The sequence below is a fragment of the Macaca mulatta genome, chromosome 3, assembly GCF_049350105.2.
Source record: "Macaca mulatta isolate MMU2019108-1 chromosome 3, T2T-MMU8v2.0, whole genome shotgun sequence".
Taxonomy (NCBI): Eukaryota; Metazoa; Chordata; class Mammalia; order Primates; family Cercopithecidae; genus Macaca; species Macaca mulatta.
The window spans coordinates 70,870,216-70,878,717 of NC_133408.1; the positions used below are offsets into that span (position 1 = coordinate 70,870,216).

Genomic DNA, 8,502 nt, shown 5'->3' on the forward strand with positions numbered 1-8,502 from the left:
TTCTGCCTCAGCTTTCTGAGTAGCTGGAATGACAGGCACATGCCACCATGCCTGGCTAATTTTTGATTTTTTTGTAGAGAGAGGGTCTCACTCTATTGCCCAGGCTGGTTTAAAATTCCCAGCCACAAGTGATCCTCCCACCTTAGCCTCCTAAAATATTTTAGGCTGAGCATGTTGGCTCATGCCTGTAATCTCAGTGCTTACATATCTACAGCAGCATTGATGAATATTACAAATATGATGTATAAAAGAAAGTAGATGTAAAAATATACATACTATATAATGTAATTTATGTAAAATCCAAAAAGAATATAAAATTGAGGTTTTGGCTTTCAGTAATAGTGGAGTAGCTTGTCGAACACTACTCTTACAAATAATGGTAAAATCTGGATACAATGTCATATATTGTTATACAGAAACACACATCTATATATCATACATATGATATATGTGGGAATAAGAACTGAATGGTAATTTTAGCTGTGCCCACTGAAAGGGAGACAGGTATTTGAATTTGAATCCAGCCAAATTAACTCCCTCTTCAAAAAATAACAACACTCTTCAAAGGAATACAACAAGATTCAGAGTCTCTGTAAATATTATTTATAGTTTTTAAAATACAATTTTAAAATTTAAGAGACATGAGAAGAAACACAAAAATGTAATCCATACACAAGATAAAACATAGGCATAAGAAGCTATCCCCAAAATGTCCAAGATGTTATCAGCAGTCAAGTATTTGAGAGCAGCCATTAAAACTATACTCATGGGTGAAGAAAAAAAATTCTCATAATGAGTAAATACATGTGGAATCTCTGTAGAGAAATGCACATTATTAAAAAGAACCACATAGAAAGATAATGAAATTTTTAAATAGTACTTTGAGGTTGATTCATCGATTAGAAAAAGAACAATAGAAATTATTCAATCCAAAAAAAAAAGTACAAAAAGTTTGAAGAAAATGAACAGTCTTACCAATCTGTGAGAAGATTGTGGCCCAGAAAGAGTAAAGGGACAGAAAAATTAAATGGGGTGCAAAAGTAACAATTGATAGCTTAAAACTTGCAAAAATTGGTGAAAACCCCACATTTTTATATCCAAGCAGTCAACAAATCCCAAAAAGAAAATCCAAGTAATATCATACCAAGGCCATATTGTGATTTAAGAAACTGGCAGGGCAGGGCTTTCAATTGACTTTCTATGATTTCTAACTTTTACTATTTATAATGATGGAAAATAGGTTATCCTTGAGAGATTTATCTTGGAGAATGTCTCACATATCAGGCACAGATGACTAAGGGTTATTAAAGGCAGATGACTTTCTAGCCTTGTTTTAGAGTTTTAATTTCTTACCTTGGAAATAAATTTGTTTCTTACAAATCTTGTAGTAAAAGTGATTCTCCAGAAAGATGTGCCCAGGATATTCTCTCCTATTGCATCCTCCCTGCATGGAATTGAAGCTGTGCATACTTCAATTTCAGAAATGTACAGTATTAATTACTTAATCTGAAAAACTAAAAGAAAAACATGAAAAACATGAATTAACATAATTACTGTTACGTTCCTTCAGCAAATGACTAAAAGTGGTTCCAGAGAGATATTTAAAAATCATTATTAAAAGAATTTCTACGGGAGCCCTATTCAGGGCAAAAAGACATTGTACATTACCTCAGCACACAAACTTTCCTAATGTTTTGGGAAGGACCTAGGGTCCTGTTTTGTACTTTTGGCCGGTGTTAACGCTAAGACACCTGATTCCTGGGAACCAGCCTGTGTGGGAGTCACAGAGTCGTGGATGTGGCTCCCAAAGTGGCTTAAAGGGGTCCCTTCTCTGAGTATTCTGATTGTATGAAGGAGTCAGGTCTTTCCCCTGTGACGTTTTCTCCTCTTTATTACAGTGGCAGGAGCATCCCTGCTAGATGCCTGACCCAGGTGTGTAGGCCAAGCAGCCAGCCTGGAAATCCAATGGGGTGTTCTTGGGGTACAGAGGAGGCTTTGTGACAGTCCAGAGAGAGAGAGAAAGGAAAAGGTGGCTTGGGAGAGGCAAGTGCAAAGATACCAGAGATGGGGTATTGTCATTTTAGGCAGTTAATTGACGGTTTCACTTACCAGGGAGCTCCCATCATGGGCTCCCAAAAGGCCTGACAACTGCTAGGCCCGCGGGCCACTAGCTCCACCTTTACAGAGAGGCTGCGCTATGGAGGGGCTGCACTATGCATGTCTGAAAGCCGCGTGGGACAGAGGAAGGGGCAGGGATGAGGGAAAGGACGGGGTGAGGGAAGGAAGGGAGGGTAAACCTAACAACGGCAACCTTGAGCAGGCTGGGAGAGGCTTCCTCAGGTAGGGGTGATGTCACAATCACAGGTTGAGATCAGCTGCCCGGGCCACGCTGGCTCCCCGCAGGCAAGCGAGACTCGGGAACAGCCAGCATCCCCTCCGTATCGGGAACCGCTCTAGACGCGCAGAGGGGCGGAGTCCAAACGAGTGCCATCACCGTACATCCTGGGAGCTGTAGTCTCTTAACCGCTCGTAGCCCGTTAGTGGCAAGGCGACAGTATTACAATTCCAGCGTGCGCAAGGCTGGGGGCGGTGCGAAGCCCTGGGGCAAGGCAGTGCGCCCCTCGCTAGACATGCTGAGAGTTGTAGTCTCTTAACCGCTCACAGTCCCCTGGTTGCAGGATTGCAGGACTACAATCCCGGCATGCTCCGGGCTCGGGGTTGGGCATAGCCTTAGAAAGAGAGGCAGGGCGGCCGGGCGCGGTGGTTTACGCCTGTAATCCCAGCTCTTTGGGAAGCCGAGGCGGGCGGATCACGAGGTCAGGAGATCGAGCCTATCCTAGCTAACACGGTGAAACCCCCGTCTCTACTAAAAATACGTAAAATTAGCCGCGCGTGGTGGCGGGCGCCTGTAGTCCCAGCTACTCGGGAGGCTGAGGCAGGAGGATCGCTTGAACCCCGGGGGCGGAGGTTGCAGTGAGCCAAGATCGCGCCACTGCACGCCAGCCTTGGCGACAGAGGGAGACTCCGTCAAAATAAATAAATAAATAAGAAGAAGAAAGAGAGGCAGGGCGCTGCGCACCTCGCCGATCATGCGGGGACGTTGTAGTCTCTTAACGGCTCACCGCTCTCTGGTTGCCTGGCTGCAGGACTACAATTCCATCAGGCACCGGGCTCAGTGGGAGGGGCAGGGTGGTGTGGCAATGCAGTGCTGCCCGCTCACCCCCTGCTGCCCCTTGTCCATGGGGAGTGAGTTTGGAGAGGAATATGAGGGATAAAACTGGGCTGAACAGTGAGAAGGGTGTGACTTCTCGAAGTACACCTCGCTTTTGCACAAATCTGGCAGGTCCCACCTCCGGCTGAGCAACTCGGTTTCCTCTCTTTATCCTTGCCCGCTGGTCTTTCCACAGCATCGCGCCTCCTCCAGCCGATGGAGCCGCCTGCTTTCCTAAACTACTGCAGAAACTGGCCTGATGTTTGTCTGAGACATTGTACATTGTGCCACCGGCCTCTGCTTACTCCGGGCAGAGCGCCAGTTCAGCAGCATTTGGGAGAGATTTGCTGCCTGGGCCGCCCGTGTACAACTTCAGCTTTGCAGTGGGTAACATGGGCTGTGGTTTGGTGAAAATGTCAACCTCACTGACCCCTTTTTCGTGGAAGTGGAAGTCGAGACATGAGGGAGAGTAAGTATTGGCTTACCCGGGATCTGTTAAAAGCAGAGGAGAAAGCACCAATATTTCCAGGCATGTGTCTGGTGGGACATTTTCGCCAACCCATTTAAGGGGCTAGGCCTCCAAAAATCAACCTAAAGGTGATGATCGTTTTGATATTTTACACTTGTAATCATGGGCCTCATCTCACCTTAGACCTGACTGGCCAGTGTCTCAAAGACATAGATGGTGACCAGCTCTCTCTGGAAGAGATGGTGCTCCAGCTTTGTGGGAGCAACTTTCAAGGTGTAGATCATCTGGAAGGCATCTGAACCTGTGAGGTTTAACATCTCTGCTTTGGATGGAAAGCTCATGACCTGCAGTCAGGGATGTAACTGAACTTGCTGGGAATGATCTGTTGAAATGTTCTGTCTAGATAGTGGAAACATCCAGGAGCACTTCTGCTTCCATGTAGCCTCTAAATAATTGATGTCCCTAAAATCCCAAGTCCTCAGAAACAGTTACTTTTGGCAGGGCATGGTGACTCACACCTGTAATCCCAGCACTTTGGGAGGCCAAGGCAGGTGGATCACCTGAGGCCAGGAGCTTGATACCAGCATGGCCAATATGGTGAAACCGCATCTCTACTAAAAATACAAAAATTAACTGGGCATGGTGGCGTGTTCTCGTAATCTCAGCTACATGGGAGGCCGAGCCAGGAGAATTGCTTGAACCCAGGAGGTGGAGGTTGCAGTGATCTGAGGTCGCACCACTGCACTCCAGCCTGGGCTACAGAGCAAAACTCCATCTCAGAAAAAAAAAAAAAAAGGAAAAAAGAAAGTTACTTTCAGAAAGTTGGTACCAGCTTTCTTGTTTTTATATCTAATCTGTAAAAACCCAGGTGTTAATCTACAGGAAAGTAATAGTTCATTCATGTCACATATTCCAATAGTTTTTCATTTGTCATTTCTGAATGTGGTACACTATCAGAAAAAATGGGAAAACATGATTGTGACCATGGAAATCTATTACTGTACTTATGAAACTTGTGAAGAATTTACCACTTCAGGATTAATTACACCTGGATTCATCACTGCCTTTGTAAAGAAAGGAAGAGAAACCATGTGTCATCTATGCAGGTGGCAAGATGAGGAAATATATGGAGATGATAGCACAATACTAGGGCTCTAGTCTTTTTTTTTTTTTTTTTTTTTTTGAGATGGAGTCTCATTCTGTCACCCAGGCTGGAGTGAAGTGGTGCAATCTTGGCTCACTGCAAACTACGCCTCCCGGATTCAAGCTATTTTCCTGCCTCAGCCTCCCAAGTAGCTTGCATTACAGGCATCTGCTACCACGCCTGGCTAATTTTTGTATATTTAGTAGAGACAGGGCTTTATGGTGTTGGTCGGGCTGGTCTCAAACTCCTGACCTCAAGTGATCCACCCTCCTCGGCCTCCCAACCTGCTGGGGTTACAGGCGTGAGCCACCGCACCAGCCGGGTGCTGCTCTTTTTAAAAGTAAGGCCCTTAGGGACAGTCTGTGTGGTAAAGTGCATGCATCCCTCCCCCATCCCTCAGCATTCTCACCCTACTCCCAGTTCCCTCTTTTGGTAAGGGGGTCTGATTACCCTTGCCCACAAGTGTTGAAAGGGAATGTTGTAATGTGAGGCTATCCATCATTTTAAAATGAGGATTAATGGAGAGGAGAGTCTTGGGACCTGTGTTTAGATGCACTGCTGTTTGGTGTGTGGCTGCAAAGACACTGTGCTGTCAGCCATCTCAAGGCAGCTGTCTGAGAAGACTGGTCCTGAGGCAACCACAGCGGCTGTGCACGGAGCAGGATCTCTTTGCAATTTGGTGTCTTCTGGTTAGATTTTGTGGCTCTGACCCTCTTCTGCTCTCCCATTCCTGGTAGTATCTGCTGGGTGGCCTGGTTTGTTCCACTTTTTTCCTGTTAGTCTGTTGTGTAACTGTATTTCACAGGATCTTTAGGGATTCTACCCTTACTAGTCACTGGACATTGGCCAGGTACTTATCTTGCTGGAGCCCCCGTGCTCATTTTCTCCAGTGGAGCTGTGAAGAATTCAACTTACTTGTCAGTCTTCTCATTCGGATATTGCTGGACTGTTTATGAATCTGGGAATCTTGTCTTTGGTCTCATTAACATTATCTCTTTTATGTATTTTGAAGTCTGATACCTTTTTGTTTTGTTTTATTTTGTTTTGTTTGACACAGAGTCTTGCTCTGTTGCCCAGGCTGGAGTGCAGTGAAAGGATCTCGGCTCACTGCAACCTCTGCCTTCTGGGTTCAAGTGATTCTCTTACCTCAGCCTCCTGGAATATCTAAGACTACAGGTGCCCACCACTACCATGCCTGGCTAACTTTTGTATTTTTAGTAGAGACAGGGTTTCCCCATGTTGGTCAGGCTGGTCTTGAACTCCTGACCTCAGATGGTCAGTCTGCCTTGGCCTCGCAAAGTGCTGGGATTACAGGCATGAGCCACTGCACCCGGCCACTGATACTATTTTATTAATAATGTGGACACTTGCAGTAACCGCCACTTTTAAATATTAGTGAATTTAGGCTGGGTGCAGTGGCTCACGCCTGTGCCACTTTACTCCAGCCTGAGTGATAGAATGAGATTCTGTCTCAAAAAAAAAAAAAATAAATAAATAAAAGAATTTAACTCTGGCAACAACTTGATGAAGTAGGCATAGATCTCCATTTTACAGGTTAGGAAACTGACACCCAGAGAGGTTGAGTCATTTCATTAATACCACACAAGTTTTTGGTGTATTTCAAATCTTAACCTAGAAATCTTTCTCTAGGATATTTAAGCATATCTCATATTCTACTTTGCTTCTCACTGCCAGAGTCCCCAAGGGTACAGATCTCATTCTCACTCCATTTTCTTCTTGTCGATACAAAACTGGCAAAAAATAGCATCATGGGGAGGGAGGAAACTAGCTGGAGCTGGGTCTTCCCTTTTCTATTATCCTTGATAATTGTTACTTTTTTTGAGTGAGCTGGAGAAGTGACAGAGCCTGGCGAATCCTTACCTTTAAAGTTTATTATGTAAAGCTAATCCACTTACTTTTTGCAGGTGTGATTATTCTATTTTTTTTTTTTTTTTTTTTTTTTTTTTAGATATGGAGTCCTGCTCTTTTCACCCATGCTGGAGTGCGATGGTGCAATCTTGGCTTATTGCAACTCTGCCTCCTGGGTTCAAGAGATTCTCCTGCCTCAGCCACCTGAGTAGCTGGGATTATAGGTGCCTGTCACCATGCCCGGCCAACTTTTTGTATTTTTAGTAGAGACAGGGTTTCACCATGTTGGCCAGACCGGTCTCAAACCCCTGACCTCAGGTGATCTCCCATCTAAGACTCCCAAAGTGCTGGCATTACAGGCATGGCCACAGTACCCAGCCTTATCCTAATTATTTTTCTGGGTTTTCTCTTATAAGTTCCTGCTGTGTATTAAAATACAATGCAAATATTGATTAAAATAAAATTTTTTCCCTTCTAATAAATGGTAAAAATTCTTTTTTTTTTTTTTTTTTTTGATGGAGTATCCCTCCTGTTGCGCAGGCTGGAGTGCAACTGCGTGACCTCGGCTCACTGCAACCTCCGTCTCCTGGGTTTAAGCAATTCTTCTGCCTCAGTCTCTCGAGTAGCTGGGACTACAGGAATATGCCACCATGCTCGGTTAATTTTTGTATTTTTTCTAAAGACAGGGTTTTGCCATGTTGGCCAGGCTGGTCTTGAACTCCTGACCTCAGGTGATCTACCCACTTCAGCCTCCCAAATTGCTGGGATTACAGGCTGGTTTGGACTGAGTTCCAGATCTGGGCTGTCGTGGGACATAACAGGGACCCTTCATGGGGACAGCAAGAAGGTTCACTGACCCAATTCAGAGGAAGGAGGATCCTGGCCTTCAAAATTACTATGACCATCAGAATGCCCTAGGAGATCAAAGAAATAAAGGAGTGGGTGTGAGACCTTTTACAAATGTGTGCACTCAAACAGTGCAAAGGCAAACCTCCTGGGGAGTCAGAATTCAGACCCCACCTCTACCCTCACAGAAGTCTCATTTGGATTTTTGGCTGCTGCCAAAAACCTGCCAGTTAGGATTCCAAGCCTCTTTTTTGAGTCCTAGCTCTTGTAGTAGACAGAATTTCTAAAATTGTTCCCCAAAGATGTCCAAATCTCGGAAATTTCTGAATATGATGGGATTTCAGTTCTGTGATTGTGTTATGTTTTAAGATAGAAAGATTATCCAGGTCAGCCTGGCCTAATTATGCAGGCCTTTGAGAGCACAGAGCTTTCTCTAAGTCAGAGATTCAAAGTAGGAGCGAAATGCGATGTGCTTTTGCTGACTTGGAAGATGGAGGGGACAAATTGAGTAAAATGTGGGGAAACATCTACTTACAGAGAGTGGGTCCTAGCTAGCAGTGAGCAAGGGAACAAGGATCCCAGTCCTACAACCATGAGGAATTGGAAATTGGTAGCAACAGAATGGGTATAGAAGTGGGTTCTTCCCAGCACCTCTAGATGAGAGCCCAGACTGTTTGATACTCTGACTTTAGCGTTTTGAAAACTAAAGCAGAGAGCCCAACGGAGCCTGCCGGACTCTGAACCATAAGTTCTACAGAACCATGAGCTAATAAATGGGTGTGTTCTAAACCACTAATTTTATGGTAACCTGTTACGGAGCAATAGAAGACTAATATGCCTCTTATGCCCTGTTCAGTGTTGACCTCAGCAGCACCTTCTAGGTCTAGGGGACTCATGTAATATATATATATATATATATATATATATATATATATATATATATATATATATATATTTTTTTTT

At 44.5% G+C, this 8,502-nt stretch overlaps 1 long non-coding RNA gene across 1 annotated transcript; it reads right to left on the minus strand.

The window, feature by feature from the left end:
• Nucleotides 1-587: 587 nt before the first annotated feature.
• LOC144339835 (uncharacterized) lies at nt 588-2,595 on the minus strand. The gene is made up of 2 exons (XR_013415262.1): nt 2,312-2,595; nt 588-1,514 (listed from the first exon to the last, which is right to left on the minus strand). It is a non-coding gene; the product is annotated as an uncharacterized LOC144339835 (long non-coding RNA).
• Between the last annotated feature and the right edge of the window lie 5,907 nt (nt 2,596-8,502).